General features: G+C 41.0%; 1 protein-coding gene across 3 annotated transcripts in view; it reads left to right on the forward strand.

Annotated features, from left to right (window-relative positions):
- The window catches only part of MME (membrane metalloendopeptidase), a 135599-nt gene that overhangs the window by 34421 nt on the left and 80813 nt on the right, over positions 1–20365 (forward strand). The gene's annotated exons all lie outside the window — the stretch shown is intronic.

Below are 20365 nucleotides of genomic sequence, written 5' to 3' on the forward strand. Positions count from 1 at the left end.
CCAATCCTCCTCTTTTTGCCGAGGAAGACTGGCCCTGAGCTAACATCTGCTGCCAATCCTCCTCTTTTTGCCGAGGAAGACTGGCCCTGAGCTAACATCCGCTGCCAACCCTCCTCTTTTTGCTGAGGAAGACTGGCCCTGAGCTAACATCTGTGCCCATCTTCCTCTACTTTATATGTGGGACGCCTGCCACAGCATGATTTGCCAAGCAGTGCCATGTCCACACCTGGGATCCAAACCGACGAACCCCGGGCCGCCAAAGCAGAACGTGCACACTTAACCGCTGTGCCATGAGGCCGGCCTCCTGAACAGCTAATTTTTATCCAGTTAATAGCATTTCAATTTACCTGTCTACCTTTGTCTTGCCCATTACTCCTTCCTGCCTTTCTAAGCTTTGACCTGCATCCTTTTCTATCTGCAAGAAGAACATGCTGTAATATTTCTTCTGGTGTGAATTCCTTTCATTTTATCTTCATTCTTGGAGAATATATTTCTTCAAAACTTGAGGACTATTTTTCCATTGCCTTCGGGCTCCCATTCTTCATGTTGAAAATTCATGTATCTGCTGAATTGTTAGCTCTCTGAGTTCAAGAATGTTAGTCTCTAGGCACCTGCAAGAAATAAACATGAGTCCTTTGGAGGAGGCAGTATACGAGGCTAGGAATTATATCACAGAATTTTGCATGCCATCTCCAGCACTCGATCAACAATAACGAGGCACAGAAGAAAAGAGAACAGAAACGAACTTTAGAGAAACAGCAGACAATACCGACGAAACTCCAGGTAAACTCCCATCCCCCCTCTCCTCACTTACTCCTCTGTTGCCACTTTTAAGACTTTCCTCCTTAACTTTGGCTCTCAACGTGGTTTCTATGATGTACCCGGGCAAGATTTTCTTCTTTCCTTCTTTTCTTTTTAAATTTGGCTTCAGCTTTTTGACTCTATGAATTGATGTCTTTTATCAGTTTGGGAAAATCGTCAGCAGTGATCTCCAAATATTGTTCCTGCCCCATTTTCTCTCTCTTCTCTTCTGGGACCTCCATTACAGGATGTCAGGTCTTCTCACTGGATTCTGTAGCCACTCTGTTTGTGACCTTCTGTTCTTTACTGTCCGCCCACCCGCCCTTATTCTCTAAGTAGTCCATCTGGTTTGCTTGTTTATTTTTTTCTGACTTAGCTCCAAGGCCGTTAATCCTATATTCAACTTTGCCTTAGGTCTTTCTTTTATAAAGTTTCCAGCTACATGTCAAAATCTTCAAGCTTATCTTTTATGTCTTAGATCATAATAAGCGTAATTATTTGAAAATCTATTTCTGATAATTCCATTATTATTGCTACTTGATCTGCTTCTATTGTCTGTTGTTTCTCTAAAGTTTTGTTTCTGTTCTCTTTTCTGCTCATGTGCCTGGTTATTTCTGATTGCGTGCAGGAAATTATGTCTATAGAAAGCGGTGAAATAATTCCAAGTCTAGTAGGATGCTACTTTTCTCCACAGAGAATTTAGTTTTGCTTCTTGCTGTTGGTGAGGGACTAACAATCTTGGAATACCTTAATCCAATTTTAGGGATACACATGATTTAAGCTGGCCTTTGGTTGCTAGAAGAGGCAGATTATTTAAGGTGTAGCCCTTTTAGATCTCAGCCCAAAGCACTGAGGGTTTTACTAGTCTCCATTCTTTTCTTTCTAGCTGTGCAAAGCTGTTGAAAGCACTGCTCAGTCTCAGGGTCTCAGACATCTCTTCGAGAATTGACACGCGACCCTGGAGGAAAAGTACCCCAGGTCAAGGGCACACTTCTTAGTTTACCTTTTCCTCCTGGATCTTGACCCCATGGTTCTCCATAATTTTATCATATTATCTTCCTTTGTGTTTCTGTTGTTCACAGTGGGACTTTTGTTCTGAATTATGCAATCTGCTATTACTGATAACTGCTTCATTTAAACTCAAACTCCTAAGGTCACTTTTTTTTACATTTTCTAAACCATGATATAGCTAGATAAAAGTTACTCACTGATCACAGAAGTACTTATAAATTTTACCTTAAAAGAGGTGAAAGCATTTTAAAGTTACATTTCTAGTTCTCCAACATATAAATCAGGCAGAAACATTTATTTTTCAGGCAGGATAATGTGATCCTGGTGACTATATGATTGATTTTTTTTATTGGGGTCATACTCATTTATAACATTGTGTAATTTCAGGTGTACATTATTATGTATTAATTTCTGTATAGACTGCATCGTGCTCACCACCAATAGTCTAATTTTTATCTGTCACCATACATATGTGCCCCTTTACCCCTTTCTTGCACACCCCGACTTCCCCTCTGTAACCACTAATCTGTTCTCTTTATCCATGTGTTTGTTTATCTTCCACATATGAGTGAAATCATGCAGTATTTGTTTTTCTCTGTCTGGTTTGTTTTGCTTAACATGATACCCTCAAGGTCCATCCATGTTGTTGTGAATGGAACAATTTTATCTTTTTTATGTCTGAGTAGTATTCTATTGTATATATACATGCCATGTCTTCTTTATGCAGTCTTTAGTCAATGGGTGCTTGGGTTGCTTCCATGTCTTAGCTATTGTGAATAATGCTGCAATGAACATAGGACTGCATAAATCTCCCTGTATTGCTGATTTCATGTTCTTTGGATAAATACCCAGTAGTGGGATGGCTGGATCATACAGTGTTTCTATTTTTAATTTTTTGAGAAATCTCCATACTGCCATACTGTTTTCTGTAGTGACTACACCAGTTTGCATTCCCACCAGCAACATATGAGATTCCCTTTCCTCCACATCCTCTCCAACATTTGCTGTTTCTTGACTCGGTAATTATGGCCATTCTTACAAGTGTAAGGTGATATCTCAATGTAGGTTTTATTTGCATATCCCTAATAATTAGTGATGTTGAACATCCTTTCATGTGCCTGTTGGCCATCTGTATATCTTCTTTGGAAAAATGTCTGTTCAGATTTCCTGTACATTTTTTGATAGGGTTGTTTTTTTCTGGTTGTTGTTGAGTTTTATGAGTTCTTCATATATTCAGGAAATTAACCCCTTGTTGGATACACGATTTGCAAATATTTTCTCCCAGTTGGTGGGTGGTCTTTTCATTTTGTTCCTGTTTTCCTTTGCCTTGCAGAAGCTTTTTAGTCTGCTGTAGTCCCATTTCTTTATTTTTTTCTTTTGTTTCCCTTGCCTGAGTAGACATGGTATTCAAAAAGATGCTGCTAAGACCAATGTCAAAGAGTGTACTGCCTATGTTTCTTCTGGGAGTTTTTTGGTTGCATGACTTACCTTCAAGTTGTTAATTGATTTTCAGTTAGTTTTTGTGTATGGCATAAGATAATGGTCTAGTTTCATTCTTTTGCGTGTGGCTATCCAGTTTTCCCAACACCATTTACTAAAGAGACTTTCCTTTCTCCATTGCATGTTCTTGGCTCCTTGTTGAAGATTAGCTGTCCATAGGTGTATGGGTTTATCTATGGGCATTCAATTCTGTTCCATTGATCTGAGTGTCTGTTCTTGTGCCAGTACTATGTTTTTTTGGTTATTATACCTTTGTAGTATATTTTGAAGTCAGGGATTGTGACACCTCCAGCTTTGTTCTTTTTTCTCAGGATGGCTTTGGCTATTTGGATTCTTTTGTTGTTTCATATAAATTTTAGGATTCTATGTTCTATTTCTGTGAAGAATGTCGATGGGATTCTGATTGGGATTGCATTGAATCTGTGGATTGCTTTAGGTAATATGGACATTTTAACTATGTTAATTCTTCCAATCCATGACCATGGAATATCTTTCTATTTCTTTATTGCCTCTTCAATTTCTTTCAGTAATGCCTTATAGTTTTCAGTGTATCGGTCTTTTACCTCTTTGGTTATGTTTATTCCTAGATTTTTTATTCTCTTTGTTGTGACCATAAATGGGATTGTATTCTTGACTTCTCTTTCTGCTAATTCATTATTAGTGTATAGAAATGCAACTGATTTTTGTAAGTTGATTTGGTACCCTGAAACTTTGCTGTAGTTGTTGATTATTTCTAATAGTTTTTTGGTGGATTCTTTAGGGTTTTCTCTATATAGAATAATGTTGTCCACAAACAGCAAGAGTTTTACTTTTTCCTTTCTGATTTGGATACCTCTTAATTCTTTTTCTTGTCTAATTGCTCTGGTAAAAACCTCCTGCATTATTTTGAATAGTAGTGAGAGTGGGCACCCTTGTCTTGTTCCTCTTCTCAGAAGGATGGCTTCCAGTTTTTCCCCACTGAGTGTGATGTTGGCTGTGGGTTTGTCATATATGGTCTTTATTATGTTGAGGTACTTTCCTTCTATGCCCATTTTATTGAGAGTCTTTATCATGAATGGATGTTGTATCTTATGATTTGTGGCTCTGCTCCCATCTTCTGTTAATGGTTACTGTGAGGCTTGCATAAAACATCTCATAGATGAGAAAGTCCATTTTCTGATAGCCTCTTAATCCCATTGGCCTAAGCAGGTTCCATCCCTTCCTCTCCTTCTTCTGAGTTATTATTGTCACAAATTATTCTGTTTTGTGTTGTGAGTTTGTGACTAAATTAAGTGCTTATAGTTATTTTTGATGCTTTCCTTCCCTTTAACTTTTATGTTATAACTAAGTGTTTGCTAACATCTTATGATAGAGAGCTGCAATTTTCTGATTCTGTCTATTTATCTCCTTTCTCAAGGTTTTTAAACCTTTTCATTTTAGTTTCAGATAGGAGGGCTCTTTTTCAATGTTTCTTGTGAGGGAGATCTAATGGTGATGAGCAATCTCAGTTTTCATCTGGGAAAGCTTTTATTTCTCCATCATATCTGAAGGGTAGTTTCTCTAGATAGAATATTCTTGGCTGAAAGTTTTTGTCTTTCAGAATTTTGAATATATCATTCCATTCTCTCATAGCCTGTAAGGTTCCTGCTGAGAAATATGCTGGAGGCCTGACGGGGGTTCCTTTGTAGATTATTTTCTTCTGCCTTGCTGCCCTTAATATTTTTTCTTTGTCTTTGACTTTTGCCAGTTTTAGCATTATATGCCTTGGAGATGCTTTTTGCATTGATGTAACTAGGAAATCTCTTGAATTCATGTACTTGTAAGTCCACTTCTTTCCCCAGGTTTGGGAAGTTTTCAGCTATTGTTTCTTTGAAGAAGCTGTCTTCTCCTTTCTCCCTCCCTTCTCCCTCTTGAATACTTATTATGTTGCTTTTCCTAATTGAGTCAGATGTTTCTTGAAGAATTTCTTCATTTTTTTAATCTTATTTCTCTCTTATCCTCCACCTGAAGTATTTCTATATTGCTAGGCTTTAAATAACTAATTCTGTCCTCCATAATGTCAGCTCTATTGCTATGGTTTTCAGATTATTTTTTATCTTGTTAATTATGTTCTTCATCCAAAATTTCTGTTTGTTTTTTGTTTAGAGCTTCAATCTCTTTGGTGAGGTATTCCTTCTGCTCATTAATTTTATTCCTGAGCTCATTGAAGTGTCTTTCTGAGTTTTCTTCTAGCTAACTCATTGAGATTCTTTATGACAGCTATTTTGAATTCTCTGTCATTTAGATTGTAAATTTCTGTGATTTCAGGATTGGCTTCTAGAGACTTGTCATTTTCCTTCTGATCTAAATTGTTAATGTATTTCTTCATGGTGTTTGATGCTGTGATCCTTTGCTGGTGCATTTGTGGTAGTATCTGGTCACAGATTCTACCTGCCACCTCTGGAGAAGGGGGAGCAGGAGCTGTGCTTTCTCATCTTGCCCCATCTGTTGGAAGTAGTGCCAGAGCGGTTGCTCTGCATTTGCATGGCTTGGTCACTGCTGCTTGACAGGTCATGCATGCATGCGTAGTCGGGTCCTCTGTGGTCAACTGGAGGGTTACTCTCATGGAGGCATGTCTTCTGTGCTCTGCATGGGACCTGCCAAGCTGCAGCTCTGTGTGGCAGGGGAGGAACACTTTCACGTGTGAGCTGGCTCTGCCCTCATGGGTGGTTCACCTGAGCAGCTGCACTTGATGTGTAGGGGTCCCTCACAGGGGTGAAGCCACTACCACTTGGTGGGGACCATTCCCTTGGGTGGGGCACTCCCGAAGGCTGGGCCACCATTCTGAAAGCATTTGCATATAGTCTGGGCTGTCCCTGCCTCCTCCTACAGTTGTACCATTGTTGTGTGAGGACTCGTGACCTGGATCACTACTGCCAGGAAGGGGGAAGGGTCTGCTCACCTGGTTTGCTGCTTCCCAGGGATCCAGTCTACCCCCCTTCAGAGGTATGGCTGCTTGAGTCTCTCAGGCATCCTGTTGTGCTGTGTAGGAATCCTCTATTGGTTAATGAATGTCTGTTTAGTTGTAACTTAGAGGATATAGACAAAGGGAAAGGCTCACTCTGCCATGATGCTGATGTCACTCTCCATGATTGATTTTGTTACGACAACTAAGCTCAGCAAATTTTACACCATGTCATTGTCTTAGAAAGGGCACAATAGTTGCTGTCTGGCAAAGGCAACCAAAGCAAAAAGTAATCTTTAACAGAGAGTTATTTAGAATCACAGTTTATCATGTGACAACCACCCTGCAGTGAGAAAGTTAGAATGTAGTGCTTACAATTCACTACAAGCAAGAAAAGTACCTGTGTTTGAGTTCTAGTCCTGTCATTTGCTGGGGAAAATTAATCTTTCCAACCCTTAGCTCCCTCATTGGTAAAATGGGAATAATAACAGTATGTACTTAACCCGGGATGTCTTGAGAGTAAAGAAAACATTGCTTAGAAATGATTTATTTAGCACCACACTTGGCATAGGGTAAATATTTAATAAAGGGGTTCATTATTAGCCATTATACTAAATCATAATTGTCCAACCTTGACACTACTGACATTTTGGACTGCATAACTCCTTTTCTGAGGGGAGTTCCTATACATTGTTAGATGATCAGAGACACCTTGACCTCTATCCACAAGATGCAAGTAGCACCCCTCAGTGGGACATCCAAAAATGCCTCCAGACATTGTCAAATGTTGCATGAGATCAAAATTTTCCCAGTAGAGAATCTCTGTGCTGGAAATCACATATATATAGAATAGTCATCATACTCAAGTGGAAAAAAAATGCTAATCTTGAATTTAGAATACCTGAATTAATAGCCTGGATTTTCCCCCTTGTTAGTTCTATGAACTTCAGAGACTTCTGGAGAGGATTCCTGGAAGATGGTGGTGTGGGAGGACTCTGAACTCACCTCTCACAGACACAGCAAATCTACAATGACCTGTGGAATTATTTTCTCTGAGAGAAATGGAAACTGGATAAAAAGAAGCCCCACAACAAGGGATGACACTGACAGAAATACACCTCTGCTCAGGAAAAATCCCATCTTACCTAGAGCAGTGAGAGCACTCTCAAAGGTACAAAGCTGTTCTGGGAGGAGCAGGGGATCTGAGCAGAGGATCTATGCCACAATAGGCTCCCAGACATTAGATTCAGCATGACTGAGACACTTTTCCATAATGCATGGCTTTTCTGGCTTTGAAAACCAACTGGGAATACCCCAGAAAAACTATTGAACTTCAGAGAGAGAAAAATCTGCTCTTAAAGGAACTACACACAGGTTCACCAGTTCTGGAAACCAACAAAACACCACAGGAAAGATGCATAGTTCACTGGCAAAAGAGACTCACTTGATAGGCCCTGAGTGCATCCCTGAGAGGCAGGAGGCAGCTGGGCCTCCCCCAGGGACTGAAGCACTAGTGGCAGCCATTACTGTGACCTAGTGCCAGTGTGCTGACGTGGACGCTGAGAGATGCCAGTGGAGATCTTCTCCTGGCCTGTGAGCCCAGGGGTTTTCCCTGCTCACTAGAGCACTGATTTGATCCAGCTTTGTCTGGGCAGGCAGCCCACCCTAGGGACTAGCCCTGCCCACCAGCAAGTCTGTGAGAACTTGTGGGCCTGGGTAGGTAGGCTGTGTGGGGCCTCTGCAGCAGGGCAAATGGGTCTGCCATGGCGGGGCATGTGTACTGGCAGGCCTGCCTTGGTTGGGTGTGTGGGCCTGCACACATTGGGGCAGGTCAGCCACAGCAGATTTGTGCTGCAGGCCACACAGGTGATCTTCCCTGCCTGCCATTTCCTGAAATAATTGTGTGCTGCCACACCTGGGGCCAACCCACCCTGAACTGCCCTCCTGAGAGAGTTCACAACAGCTTTGCAGACCAGAGGCTTACAGCAATCGTAAGCCCTTGAGGCTAGCAACCAACCACATTGGGGGCCTGACTCAGGTGACAGCAAAAGAGTGACAGGTGTGTGCTATTAGACCCTGCTGCAGCTTTCCCCTCTCGATGAAGTGAAAAAAGTGACTGTAGCAGCTACGCCTTACAACCAGCTGGCCCAGGGGCCAGCCTAGCCTACCTGTGCACCTGCAGCAAAGCAACCCCACCAGAATAGAAGGGCACACCTAGCCCTCACGGGGGATACTTCTAGAACATTTGGAACTGCTGATGAGAGGGAAGCACACTGCTGGGCCTCATACAGCATCTCTTACATAAGGCCACTTCTCCAAGAGGAGAGGACACAGCTGATCTACCTAAAACATAGATATAAGCACAAAGATGTAGGCAAAATGAGGAGAAAAAGGAATATTTTCCAAATAAGGGAGCAGGACAAATCTTAAGAATAAAAACTAAATGAAACAGAGATAAACGATAAAGAGTACAAACTAATAGTCATAAGGATACTCACTGATTTGGGAAGAAGAATGGATGAACTCAGTGAGAACTTCAACGAAGAATTGGAAAATATAAAAAATAACCAATGAGAAATGAAGACTACAATAATGGAAATGAAAAGTTTACTAGAGGGACTCAATAGCAGAGTAGATGATACAGAAGGATGAACCAGTGAGCTGGGTGAAAGAGTAGAGGAAATCACCCAAGCTGAAGAGATAAAAGAAAAAAGAATTTTAAAAAAGGAGAACAGTCTAAGGGAGCTCTGGGACAACATGAAGCACACCACTATTTGTACTATATGTGTCCCAGAAAGAGACGGGAGAGACAAAGGGGCAGAGAATCTATCTGAAGAAATAATAGCTGAAAACTTTCCTAACCTATGGAAGGAAACAGACACCCAGGTAGAGGAAGCACAGAGAGCACCAAACAAGACGAACCCAAAGAAACCCACACCAGGATATGTTACAATTAAAATGTCAAGAATTAAAGATAAAGAGAGAATCCTAAAAGCTGCAAGAGAAAGACAACAAGTTACATATGAAGAAAATCCCATAACTTCTGACTTATCAGCAGAAATCTTACAGGCTAGAAGGGAGAGGCATGATAAACTCAAAGTGCTGAAAGGAAAAAACCTACAGCCAGGAATACCCTGCCCAGCTAGCTTATCATTCAGAATGGAAGGAGGAATAAAGAGTTTAAGACAATCAGCCAGGCAGCAAAGTGAACAGTGAACTGGGATGAAGAACAGATGAAATCGTGTTTTTGTAAGGATAGTGGGTAAAATGTTAGTATAATAATCCAGGAAAAAGAAGAGAAGAGAAGAGAGTTCATGCTGGCTAACTCTGGCTTTGGGGACAGAACATGGGGGAGGGATTCATGAGATCCCGTGGAGATAAAAATCCTAGGACTTGGAAACTTACCACAAAGGGAGTAATAAAGAAGTCATTGAAGACCTTGGATGTGTCAAGCCTAGATGAACTCAGCAATGTGATTCCATAAAACTTATGGGTTCACGGAGCATGGGTGTGTGAGTGTCCGGCAAATGGAGGGAAGAGTGCGTCTACCACTCAGAGACACATCGGACCCGTGGATGTAGGTTTGGTATGTCTGCTGTGGGATCACAGCTGAAATAATGAGAAAGGATGAAAACAATGGAGGAAGAAATGGTGGGGAGATGAAAGGAGAAGAAAAGACGCTTTATTTAGCAGTCACAGGGAGAAGAGAGAGGCCAGGAGAGGCCCGTGTGAGCACAGAGACGGCACAGTGTCCTGGAAGCTGAGAACGGAGCGCTCAAGACACGTACCTATCAAAGATTTAACAAGGTCCACGGCTAGAAATAATGGGGAACCTTAAAGAAGGTTTCCAGTAAGAGGTGAGGGGCTGAGTCAGAGTGGGGCAGCTCAGGGTCCACAGGTGTGTCCAGGCCTGGACAAGATGCACCCACCATGACGGATCTTGAGGGAAGATGGGCTTCCCTGTCACTGACCCTTTTCTTGAGGCATCTTGGAATAATTTAACCACTGGCTGCTAGAATGAGAAGCCGTGCCGTAGGAACTTACTGGAGATGTTGGAGGAGGAGAAAAATTGTACTTTATACAGAAACCTCTTTTACTTTTATTAACACCTACTTCAAAGAGTTAGGGAGAAATTAATCTGACCCTGAGTTCCTTAGCAGAAAGAAACACGTTGAGTTTCAAATGAGTGAAAAGCAATACTCTCAACTCAACGGGCTGGGGATGGGCTCCATTACCTCCAGCTCTTTCCATGCCTTGATACCCGCTCGATTTAGCAAGAATGTGACTGAACTGTCCGTTGTCTTTGTGACATCAGGCAATCCCAGCAGAAGCATCTTATTGGGATCTGCCTCCCCACCCAGCTCCAGAAGCAGCAGAAAAGGGACAGAACCAGAGGGAACAGGAAGAGATTGTTTCCTCCTGGAAATATTACTGCCGCTGCTACCAAAACCCAGAAGACACCACAGGTGCACAGGGGAGCAGACAACAACTCTACTGTGATACAATCAGTCTGATATGAGCAAAAACAAGACAGGCCACACTGATTAACATTTTCAGAACTACCTTTCAATTGCCTACGATTTTGCCCTAGTCAGTGGATCCTATTAATACTTTCATTTCTTTAATTTTCCTGACCTCGTTTTAAAAGCTACAATGTATTAACGTGTATCAAACAAACTATTGTGACATAGCATTCCCAAATCACTACACTTGGAAAGACTTTTTTTTTTTACAACAAAAAGAATCTTATAACAATGAGCACTCAGTTTTCTTTAGGATTTGGAATTCAGATATTTTAAACATCATAATAGAAATGTACACTAAAAGTCACTATGTATTTGTATCTGCATATATACATCAGGTTGAATTTTCAAGAGTTTTCTTCTCACTTGGACTTGAATATAGGTAAATGCAGTAATCTGAACTGGTGAGAATGACTGATGAAAAGGATTAAGAATGATGGGGTTAAAGATAAGCTTTGTCTTTGCAAATGGATTGGTATGGAACAAAGCAGAAAAGGTAAGAATCTAAAATCAAGATACTTCTATTTCACTTGGCTCTCTTCCTGGAAACATTACAGATCCAAGAGAAGTTGGAAATTTATTACATTTAGGGTACGATTATACCAAGGTAGGATGCAAACTTCCCTCCTCAGGGCTTGTTAGAGGCCACATTTCCTTTCTTTATCTTGCTTGTCCTAGTTTTAACTATTTGTAATCAGCACCCTCGCCCAAGGTCAGAGTCAGAAAGAACCAGAGATTTAAAGGTAAGCCGTGCCAAGGTTGAGCAGCCATCCATCCCCAGTCTGGGTTCTTCCTGTGGCCGCTGCTGCGTGGTGCTCAACTCTCCGCTTACCCAGAGTCAGCCCCACAGATGTCCACAGGAAATGCAGCAGAGAGGTCTAATGGGAGCGAATCAGACACACATGTTCCTTAGTATGTGGTGGTGGACACCCTCAGGGCAGCCCTCCCTCCAGGTCAGAATGAGTTCCAGGCTTGCGAATGCCAAGTGTTCACGACGTTGTGCTATAAAACCACCCCTCCTGACCCCTTTCCCTACACGTTGTCAGTAAAGGAATTTTAGAGTGTGGCTGGGATGAAACATGTCATCATCTTGAGGATGTCGGGGGATGAGCGCATCTCTCTGATGGAGCTCAGTCGCCAGCTCGTGTGAGGGGAAAGTGCAGCCTGTTCCCCTAGGGACCTTCCTGTCCTGCAATATCACAGCGCGTGGAACAGCTTAGCCAGAGAATAGACTCAGTTCCATGTTTTTAAATTTAATTTTCAGTTAGTCAGTCAAAAGACTGCTTGACGAGTGAAACTTGAAGTTACAAGGTTTCTATGTCTTATTTGTCCCATCGTCACAGCTAATTATTGCATTTGTCACACAGCAAACATCTAGATGTTTTGCCAGATTGTCAGAAGCAACAAACATCCCCTTGTTGTGTCTATCTTATGACCGAAATGCTACAATCTCAACATGGCGTCTAACATCCCATCCACGACTCCCAACACCACCACCAAACGTCCCCTCCCTCAGTGAGGTGACAGATCTACCTGGTGGCCCCAAACTCTACAAGTCATTCTAGATTCCTTCTTCTTCTTTACCTTCAATGTTAAAAAGCCACTAAGTCCTGTGGATTCCGCCTCAAAATCTCTCCTTTAATTGCCTTAGGTCATTTATTTATTTTTAAAACATCTCTCACGAGAACTGTGGTGCCAGCTTTCTAACAGCTCTCTCTGCCTACGTTTTTTGCCTCCTCCATCCATGCTTCTCACGACCATCAAGGCAGCTCAGGCGTTCTCATGTACGACGCTGACATTGCTCTCTTGCAAAAATTCCACCACAACTTTCCACTGCGTGCAACAAAATGTAAACAGTTTGCAGCACATACTAATGTCTTCATTTTCTGGTCCCCACCTCTTCAGTCTTCACTCAGGAAACTGCTCCGCATCTCTCCTCTCTCCCTGCACCGTCTACACTTCAGCAACGTCGAACTACTTGAAGTTATCAAAATATTGAGATGGGTCTCACACAACATTCGAACCAAAGAGAAATTCTCTCTGTCTTGAATGCTTTTATTCTCTCCTTTATCTGGCAAATTCCTCAAATCAAATACAAAATGTTTAAGTGATGAAGTATTCTGATATACCCAATGACAAAAAGTTGCCCTATCACGTATTTCAAATGAACTTTGACTATAACTCAGTTATGAAAATTACTGTGTTCCATTGTAAATGCTTGTTTGCATTTCCCTTACCCACTAAACGATGGCTTCCTTGATTACATAATCATTACATCTTTTGTTTTCTTTGTGTTTACACAATCCTGCACAGAATTTGCTTGCTTTTTCACTCAACATTATTTTTCTGAGTCATCCATATTGATTTGTTTAGCTATAGTCGGTTATTTTGCATTCTGTGTAGTATTCTGCTATTCCATTTTATGAATGCATTACAGCATTTTATCCGTTCTTCCGTCAGTGGCGTTTCATATTGTTTCCAGTTTTTGAATTATCATTATAGACAATGCTGCTATGAAGTCTGTATGTATGTCCGGGTGCCTGGGTGCTGGCTTTTGTCTAGAGTATGTAGTATCTGAAGGTAGAATTGCTGGATTGTAAATCATGTGCTTCTTCAACTTTTCTAGATAATGCAAATGTTTTCCAAAATGGTTTGCTGACCTGTCGTTTTTTTCAAAACTATATTTTATCCACCTAGGCCAATAAAATGTAATGTTTGGGTTATCTTTTCAATGGAAATCAATAGCATCTCTGCCAGAAAAAAATGTATTTTCAATGTTTTAAACAAATAATTTCCATTGCTATGAGCTTTCTACAGATTCCTAAACTAGTGCATCTGCATTACCTTCGTTTTCCAGCAAGGGCTGCTTTCTCAGAGCTGTAGTATAGCTTGGTCAGTAGAAAGTCAAACCAAGGTGTCCACCCCGACAGAACCAGGTGACCCCTGGAGGACCCGTGAGCCAGGAATCGGCAAACCGCAGCCAGCTGGCCAAACCCGGGAGTGGTCAGTAGCCTATTTTTATAGAACCCACAAGCTAAGGTTTTGTTTTTTCACATTTTTAAGGGGTTGTAAGAAAAAAAAAAAAAAGATATACAACAGAAACTTTGTCTTGGAGGAAGCCAAAAAATGTAACTGTCTTGCTCTTTACGGAGCGAGTTTTCCTACTCTGTGCTCGCCAGTGCCAAACTCTACCTAAAAGACAGCCGGTGGTCTCTTGTGCTCTCTACAAGGACAGGTGTTTTCTGCTGGCAGATTGTGCACATTAATACTCTTGCCGGTGGTGTGTAGGGAGTCAGGTGAGCAAAACTTGGCTTCAATCAATTCTGTAGGCTACGGTCATTTCTATTTAGTCTTCGTTTTAATGCCTGCTCATGTCTTTTGTCCATTTTTTGGGATTGTTTGGCTTTTATTTGCAGTTCTTTATATATTCTAATAATTTTCCACTTTTATATGTTCCTTAGTGCATTGCTTGTCTTTTTATTTTCTTCGCAAAGTTTTTTTGGCAAACAGAAGAAGAATTTGATTCGTAATTAAACCTATCAATCTCTCTGAGTTTTGAACGCTTTAGGCTTTGAAATCATTCTTTAATGCAAGGTCATAAAGATACTCTCTTACACATATTTCTAACACTTTTGACACTTCCAAAAAATTTTGCTTATCAAATTTAAATCTATAATTCACGTAGAACTGAATTTTTGTTATGATGTAGAAATGCAGTATTTTTTCCATCTGCAGGTCTCAGCACTGTTTAAAGAATTTTAAATCCTTTCCCTGTGTGTGATGTCAGCTGTGCATATATCAAGTTTTCTTTTACACATGAGTCTACTTTTTTGCATCCCTATTGTAGTCCACTGGTTGATTTTCTTTGAACCAATAAAATATTACTAATTAATAAATTACTATTAAAATAACTTTATAATCCTTGTTGTCTAGTAGGTTAAACCCCTTCTGCCTTGTTCTTCTTTTCAGGATTGTCTGGGCTAGAATTTTCCCTTTGTTCTTCCATAAACAGTTTATACTCAGTTTATCATATTTCCCCCCAAAAAACCTATTGGGCATTTGGCATCAATTAATCTATAGATTAATTTAAGGAGAACTACTATTTTTATTATACTGAATATTCAACTCCAGGTAACTGATCTGTCCTTCAATTTCCCTGGTCTTCTTCACAGGTCTCAGTGAAGATCCGAACCAGCGAACCGTGGGCCTCCAAAGCTGAACGTGTGCACTTAACTGCTGTGCCACCGGGCCGGCCCCTTGGGTGATTTTTATACACTGCCTGCATTCAGTTTGCTAATGTTTTGTTTTAGCATTTTTTGCTTTGAAACTCAAGAGTTTGATCTTAACTTTCCCTTCAGACCCTTCTGTTATTAGTCGAGGATAGAGTAACTTCATAAAATGAGTTAGGAAATATTCCTCTTTCTTCTGTTCTTTAGAAAACTCTTTGTGAAAATGGAATTGTCCATTCCTTTGATTTAAGGAGAATTTGCCTAAAAACAATGTCTAGGCCTGTTTCTTTTTCCTCCCTTTATGGGAAGATTCTTGCGAGTTAAATTTATTCAATGGTTATAGGATTATTTAGACTCTCTATTTCTTCTTGCATCAGTTTTGCAATTTGCATTTCCTGGGAATCTGTTTCCTCTAATTTCGTACGTACATTGGAGACAGCAGTCCAGAGCACGTGTGTTGTCTTCAACTTCTGCTCTATGTACACTTCTCCCTTTTATTCGTGCCCTTTGACTGCACCCTCCCCAGGTGCCCGTCTTAATTACTCTTGCCAATTCTGTCTTTTCTGATATCTAACTCTGGAGTTGTTGATCTTCTCTATTATACAGTTTTCAGGAATTTGTTATTTTAAGGTCATTCTTTCTTTCTGCCTTCTTAGGATATATTCTGGTGTTCTTCTTCTAACTTCTTTTTTTTCTTTTTAAGGATTGGCACCTGGGCTAACAACTGTTGCCGATCTTTTTTTTTTTTTCCCTGCCTTATCTCCCCAAACCCCACCCCCTGTACACAGCTGTATATCTTAGGTGCAGGTCCTTCTAGTTGTGGGATGTGGGAAGCCGCCTCAACGAGGCCTGATGAGCGATGCCATGTCTGCGCCCAGGATCCAAACCCTGGGCCGCCGCAGCAGAGCACGCGAACTTAACCACTTGGCCACGGAGCCAGCCCCTCTAACCTCTTAAGTTGGATGCTCACTTCATTAAATTTCGGTCTTTTTTTTTTCTAAAGTAAAAGCATTTAAGGCTATAAATTCTCCTCTAGAGATTTCAATTAATTTTGATATGCCACATTTTGATTGTCATTCAGTTTTGTTTTTTCTTTTTAATTTCCATTATGATTTCATCTTTGATTCCCATGTTATTTGTTAAAAAACAACATTCCACTGAGTAAATTTTACAGCTCTTATCGGCTGTCTTCAGTGATTCATGAATCAGGCAGCCTACAGTCCAGGAGATAGAAAGGAGCTCTGTACAAGGTGGGAGACTGTGTGGGCAGAAGGGGCGGGAAGAAGGAAGCTGCACTGACAAAGAGAAGTGGGCTGGTCATGCAAGGTCACTTTCCTGCAGGGGGTGGCCTATCCGGCAGATTTCCTAACTAGTGCTGGTCAGACGGCTCCTGACGGAGTGGTTCAAAATTGTGTCTCTGGGAGAGCCGAAACTGTAATTAAATTAAGCCTCATTTTGGTGACGTGGGGCTTAGCATAAGCAATTCCATTTTGGGTGTGTTGTCTTGTCTTTAACATGTTTGAGTGTTTGTGTGAATCATTTAACAATTTCTAAATGTGCATGTGGTTTTGATTTAACTTTCTTCTGTTGTGTTAAGGTCCAAGTATGTGTTATTTACAATGAAAAGTCTTTTAAATCACTGGAGCTTGTTTAATGGTTTGGTATGTAATCAATATTTATAAATATTCGATGGATGCTTAAAAAGACATGTATTCTCCAATTCTCGGGTGAAATGTTCAATACATTTCCATCAGACAAGCTTTTAATATCATTATTCAAATTTTCCATATCTTTACTGATTTGTGCACGATTTGTCAAATACTGGGAAAAGTATATTAAAGTCACCCACAGTCACAGTGAGTTACCAGTTTCCTCATGTACTACTTCTATGGTTTTCAACAGCACATTTAAAATTTACACTGCTGTCTGTGATCAGGTTCAGAATTGTGTCACCCTGCTGAACTGAGCACTCTTTCTTTGGGGAGATTTGGGTCTACTTTGTCTGATTACAGGGTTGCTGCACCAGCTCTCTTTTGGTTGGTAATTGTTTGATAAAGCTCTTTCCGTCATTTTCCTTTCAGTCACTCCACAGTTTCATGTTTTAGGGGTGTCACTTATAAGATAGCTGGATTTTGTTTATTCATTGTATTACAATCCTTGTCCTCCAGCTGGAGAATTAGGTCCAATTATATTTATTGTGATTAATATATTTGGGTTTATTTCTACCATCTTGTTTTCTACTTTCTCTATGTCATTTTCTAATATTTCATTTTTTCTGATTCCTCCTCTTTCTCTAGATCACCTTTTACTAAGTTTTAGGTTTTTTCTGTCTTTGTAAGATTTGACCTTATGCACTCTATTTCTAGTTTTTTAGGGGTGACACCAGTCCTTTTTATGTGTAAAATTAATTCAACAAAGTCTAAAATTCATCAGTATCGTTATCTTCCCTTCCAACAACATAAGTAAGGACTTGAGTACTTAACACTCGTAAGTCACATGCCACCACTGCCCGGTGTTTCAGTGGACCTTTTCTATCTGCATACATCTTTTTAGTCACTGTTCACTTGATTTACCCGTGTTGGTACTATATTCTTTGCTTACCATTCCTCCTTACACATCAGATCTTCTATCCCGTATAATTTTGCTTCACAAATCCATTCTTAAGCAGCTCCCTTAGTGATAATCGGGTGGTAATCATTCTCTCAGCTTTTGTTTGTCACCATCTCACTGGGATCACTTGCCTATAAATTTTTCTAACTTGGGAGTTTTCGGGCCACACAATTAGTATAAATCCTAGCCGACATCCTTCTCGAGTCTGACCTGATCATTAATTTTCACTGGAAGCTTTTTAGTGTAGATTTACCAGCCTGAGGGGCGGTTGGGTTTGAGTTTTGTTTTTCTTTTTTCTGGCTCATCTTTTCCCAGCAGACGTTTCCTTTCAGAAGTCTCAGCTTTAGGGAGGGACCCCTGATCTGGCTTTCGCCTTGCTCTGCACTAGCTTTGTGTGAAGCCCTTGGCTCTTCCAAGTTCTGCTGAGACTGAGGCCCCCTGGGTTTGCTGAGCCTCTGGGGACAGTAGACACCCCCAGGGCAGTGCTATCTGCAACTGCATCCCTTTCTGGATTCCTGGCTACCTCATGTTGTTGGCTTCTGAGGTTTTCCTTCACTCTCTTGCTGGCTCAATGGTGCCTTTAAAGGGCCTTTAAAAAATACTTTATCAAGCATTTGTAAACGTTGTACACAAGGACAGCTTTTAAGGTTCTACTCTGATCTTGCCAGAACCAACGCATTCCACTCCTAATAACTCATACAGGGTGGGTAGGTGGTCACTGTTCCTGTAACTGAGCAAACTGTAGGACCCTGGACAACCTCTGTAGACCTCGGCTTTCTGAGTGTCCTTACCTGGGGCTCTTTGTTACATCCCTTAAAAGAGAAATCTTCCTAAACTTGCATTGCCTTCTTCTGGGGAGATATTTAGCATTCTTGATGATATTCGTAAACTTCTGGTGAACTTAATGAAATTTAGACTTCTTTTGGGAAACACACACTCTTAAGTGAAGGTCACAGTCTAAAAATAAGTTTCACTATGCGTTTTTTTTCTTTTGCTGTATACTCTGTATCCATTTTTTTTCCCTGTAAAATATGCCTACTAAGAGTGAGTCTTTGAATTGGCTTCCTACGGGGATCTTTTTCTTTTGCAACAAGATAGAATTAAAACTATGATATATGCTCATAATTGAACAGTCTAAAAAGTTTGCATTAACAAATCTTTAAATTTTTTAAAAAATTTAAGCAAATTATCTTTGTTTTCAGCTCTAAGTCTGGAGGCACACAAGTCAGACCATATTATTCTTTACTGGTAACAAGATATTCTTGAACTGCAAGCGTCTACTAGTACCATCCAAAGGAACCTTCTCTGTTTAAAATTTGTGTGCAAATTGGAAAACAGAACCTAGCTTGAAAAGTTTAAATAGAAATGTTAAGACCAGGCATATGAATTTAACTTTCATTTCCTGCTGATATGCAAATTTGGGGATTATTCTGGCCAAGACACTCTCCCCCCCACCACCATTCTAACTAAAAGAAATGTATTAAATTTTTAATGCACATGACTAAACTGAAGACTGGTTACATGACAAAAAGACTTTTTTTAACCATTTCAATTTATTGTTGATTATGTAAAGTCAAAATAACATTTTGGTAACCTAGCTGAAAAGTAATGAATATTAAGCACGGGAGGGTTAGAGCATCTAGATTTCTCACAGAATGAATTTTAGTCAACCACCTTTCTACGCTTCAATCTTGTCTGTAAAATGGGGATAACGGTAACTCAGCACCTGAGTCAAAATGAACTGGGTTCAAATCCCGGTGGAGACACTCTCCGGTGGTTTTAACCCAGGGAGCTAAGCCCCTTCTGCTCATTTGTGGAGTAATCACACCCATATTTCAGGGCTGCTGTGAACGTCCAGCAGTGTCTCTAACATGCACCAAGAAAGTAAAGCATAGAGATGGAGAGAGTGCTTTTGAGGTTCAGACATTAAATTTCTCTATATTAATCTAATTATTTGAGGATTGTTTTAACTTTTTTCAACGTGTCTCCCTTGTATTCCGTTTACTGTTTCATCAGCAAGAATCACTTTTCTCCTTGCTTTCCAGCTGTGTCTACTACGATAAAGACGTAAGATTTGCCAGTGCAAAGGGACTCTTCTCTCAAGAAAGGAGTCATTTTCATGTTAAAAACAGATAATTGCAAGTTCTGGAAAACCCACTTGTATTTCAGAATGAATTCTCAGGGTGTGTGTGTATTTGCAATAATATGTGATTCGAAGGAGAGGGATGGGTGTTAAAGCTGCTTGTATACTCGACACTGAGTAACTGAACTAAAAACCATGGAAGTAAAAAGAAAACTAGGGCTCCTTCTTCTGAGCTCCTTGGCACTTTGAGCTAGCTGCCAAAGGCAGCTTTTATTAAGGAATCACCTTTGTGCAAAAAGCATCTCCTTGGTTTTTCACCCCCGAGAGGGAATCCCAAGTCTTACAGGAAAACGTGTGCTGCGTGGCTGCATGGACACGACTCGGGTCCGAACGCATTTCGGCTCTTTCGAGGAGGCAGCGCAGACACCCGTCCGCCCGTCTTCCTCCGACTCTCGCTCTGCATCCCCAGCCCCGCAGGTGCGCACACCGCGAGCCTCCTGAGTCAGAGGTGGGAGCGCAGAGTTTCAGTCCAGAGCAGCTCCTGACACCACACGGGTCGAGCAAGAGCAAGAGAAGCAGGAGACGAGAGGGAAAGCCCGGAGGGCGGGGAGCAAGGGGGAGGCAGGAGGGAAGGGAGAGAGCGGAGCGCCGGGGCAGGCAGGGCCGCGCGGGCGCGGGAGGCGAG

The sequence above is a fragment of the Equus quagga genome, chromosome 1 (genome assembly GCF_021613505.1).
Source record: "Equus quagga isolate Etosha38 chromosome 1, UCLA_HA_Equagga_1.0, whole genome shotgun sequence".
NCBI lineage: Eukaryota > Metazoa > Chordata > Mammalia > Perissodactyla > Equidae > Equus > Equus quagga.